The sequence below is a fragment of the Dipodomys merriami genome, unplaced genomic scaffold (assembly GCF_024711535.1).
Source record: "Dipodomys merriami isolate MVZ:Mamm:240054 unplaced genomic scaffold, mDipMer1.0.p SCAF_648, whole genome shotgun sequence".
NCBI classification, from domain to species: domain Eukaryota; kingdom Metazoa; phylum Chordata; class Mammalia; order Rodentia; family Heteromyidae; genus Dipodomys; species Dipodomys merriami.
Genome location: NW_027206233.1, coordinates 141329 through 144832, shown reverse-complemented (window position 1 = coordinate 144832; position 3504 = coordinate 141329). Strand labels below are relative to the sequence as shown.

The window sequence follows — 3504 nt, the reverse complement described above, 5'->3', positions numbered from 1 at the left end:
TTACACAAGCAAGGCAATGAGTACATTTCCTAACAAGCATTGTTAACTCCTCCTTTATTATTCCCCTACTATCCCTTCCCTTCCACCTCCACAAGTCCACTCACCTCCTCCCTTCCCCCGCCTCAATTGTAAAGTTCATTTTACAACATAGTGTCTTGTGCATCTAATTGTTACAATGGGTGAACCTGTATTCCTATTTGAGCATTTTCTTTGTCTCCTTCCCATCCAAAAATTAGAAGAGACTATATACAAGATGTAGGTGCACCAACTTCAAATACAGTGAAAATAAGTGATTTAACATGGGGTCCGAACATATAAAGAAACAAACAAACAAAAAAAACCATACTGAACGTTATACGTATGTGAGAAACAATAGCAAGAAAGAAAAAACCACTTGTGTCACTAACTTCGGTTCATTTACCTTAACATAATCTTTTCTTGTCATATGCACATAGCTTTTGACGTTTTCTGCTTATCCCAGACATATATTAGTTATTGAAAATTAGGGAAACCATGGGACTTATGTTTGTTTGGACTTGGCTTATTACACTTCATAATCTATTTCCCAAGTCTTTCCACTTCCTAACAAATTAGGTAATGGAATGACAGGAATTTGCCTGTCATCCTTAAGCAGCGGCCATGTTAATCTTCTCTGTATCATTCCAAATTTAGTGTATAAAATGCTTCCTCAATACTTCTCAGGGAGCAGAGGAGGGAAGGCCATCCCTCACCCTCCAGTACTGGAGATCTCCATCTTGGATACTGACAATGCTCGGTGGAGCTGCTAGCTCCAACTTAAGCCTTGGATGAAAACTAGAGTCATTTAGTAGGTCACAAGAACCTAAGCTGACCTGCCAGACTGAGCTCCACCCAGGGAAAAGTCACCCAGCTCAGGTGCTAGCCCCAGGAGTGGCTTTCTTCACTGGGTAATCAGAGCCAGAGGCTGCCCCTCCTTTAGCAGCCTTGACAATCAATTGAAATTCAGTAAACAGAAACCCTGAGAGTGACTTCAGGCTGGGCTCTCTGAGTTTATCACAAACTAGCCCCTGGGAAAAGCTACTGTTTGCTGAAAGGCTTCAACACTACCCAGAACCTAGCCTCATCACAGCATCTCCAAACTTGAGGAAAAAGCCGTCTCCCTCTTTTGTGATACTCAAAGCAGATCTCCCTTCCATTGAACTAACCTGGGACGAGGATCACAAAATCCTGGGTAAAGCAGAGCATCTTTCTGCCTGTTCAAACAAACTGACTTAAGAAACCAACCAAGCCACAGGAAAATCAAACACCACAAAAAGACCAGAGACTCCAACCTGAGGCTGGTTATGGACACAAGGGAGATACATGATTTTTCCTACCCCTCACAAAAATTTTGTTTTTCTTTTTTTCTTTTTTGGTACCATTTATAAAAAAATGTTTTTGGAAACTTTTTTTTAATTTTTACCTTTTTTGAAAAAAAATTTTCTAGTAACTTTTTTTTCTCTTAGAATTTTTATTTTAGGAGTATATGTGTGTGCGCATGTTTCTTTCTTTACTTTTCTTTTTCTTTTAAAAAATTCTTTTTGTTTTTTGTTTAGCTCTACTGAACTTCTGATCTTTTCTTCTTTTTTCTTATCCTTTTCACCTTTTCTTCTCTTTTGTTCTTCTTTATGTGACTTAATTGTTGTTCTGAACATCCTCAGATAAACCCGTAGTCGATTAGTAGACCTTATCCCCCATTGTGTACACACTTAATCCACAAATTCATTACTCTATTCAAAACCTCTTAGACTTAAATTCCTTAATAGCACCACTACCTCTTTATACCTATATAATATTTTAGGTATTTTTATTTTTAAGTTTTTCACATCTCCTTTATATTCCTCCCCGTCTCTCATTATATTCACGTTCTTCTCTGAATAGTTTGTATTCCTTTCTGCATCATATTTTTAATTTTTACTTTTCTACATTTTGGTCACTTTTTTTCCCTTTCTCTTTCTTCTTTTTTTCTCTCTCTCTACTTTCATCCTATCCAACTTATTTCCTACTTTGAGATTAGGACTCAGTTAACTCTCCCTGAACCTTTCCACATCACTCTATTCCTATTGTTTACCCAAATCTCTCCCTAAACCTAATAATTTCTGGTTTACCAAATTCTTCTTTGTGGTTCGCAGCCGATTAATATATACTTGTTTAATGTTGAATAGATGTATCTGTTCAACTAGATTGTATCTGCAGAATATTGACTGTGCAAATACAGACTTTGGGTGATGCTTTCCTAAGAAAGTGTTCTAGCAAAAAACTGGTGTTATTTTCATCCCAAATGGGCAGAGTAAGTTGGAAAAACACAAGAAAAATGGCAAGTCCGGGTATCTTCACTCCCACTCATGATAATCAGGGGACAGAACAGATAAAGGAAAAATCCACTGCTGGCAAACATGATTAATGAAAATATTGAAAACATACAAAGGACTCTGTATGAGCATGATAGGGAAAGAGAGAAGGCAAACAAAAGGTCAATGAAGGAAAAGATTGAAAACCTACAAAGGACTATGTATTAGTGTGATAGGGAGAGAAAAGAGGCAATCCGAAGATTTATACAGGAATATGATGAGCGTGAGGAAGGTACTCAAAAAAATGATACAGGATTTGCGTGAGCAGATAGAGAATACTCAAAGAGAAAGGAAGGAAAGGCTTGACCAGGCTGAGAACACGCAAAGTGAACAACAGGATGGCATGAACATCAGGAAGCTAAGCAAAGAGTAATACAGGAATTGAGAGAGCAGGATGAGAATACACAAAGATCACTAATGGCATTCATGGGAGCCATTAAAAAAGAGCTGAAGGAAGTCAGGGAGACCACAAAGGGAATAATGAATGGAACCCAACAGAAGGAATGGAAGTCCAAGGAAACCATAAAAAATCAAATAAGTTATTTCAGAATAAACACTGGACACCCAATTAAGGAATTTAAGACGTTCATTCAAGATCTAAAACAAAGCTGCAAAAAAGAATTTGAAGCCATCAAAACTGACTAATTAGAAGGAGAAGAAATTAAAATTAAATTAGAAAGTCTTGACAGCAGGTTAGACCATGCAGAAGATCGAATCTCAGGGATTGAAGACAGCCTAGATATTATAGAGAAAGAACATACATCCATCCAAGGGAAATCCAAGAAATATGATATATCTATCCAACACTTGGAAGACACCATCAGAAGGCCTAATCTGAGGATAATGGGTGTAGAGGAGCACCTAGAAACAGAAGTTAATGGTCTAGGAAATTTGTTTAACAGGATCCTAGCAGAGAACATCCCACACATACAAAAAGATAGGCCTACTCAGATATAAGAAGCTTTTAGAACTCCAAATAGACCAGACCAGAATAGAACATCCCACAGTCACATTATAATATACAGGATCAACTCAGACAAAGGAAAAGATCCTTAAAGCTGTGAAGGAGAAAAGATTAATCAGCTATAAAGGGAAACCAATTAGAATCACCTCAGATTACTCAGCAGAGACAATC

At 37.5% G+C, this 3504-nt stretch overlaps 1 pseudogene; it reads right to left on the bottom strand.

Annotated features, from left to right (window-relative positions):
• Positions 1-585: 585 nt before the first annotated feature.
• Positions 586-698, bottom strand: LOC138815535 (U6 spliceosomal RNA; annotated as a pseudogene).
• Between the last annotated feature and the right edge of the window lie 2806 nt (positions 699-3504).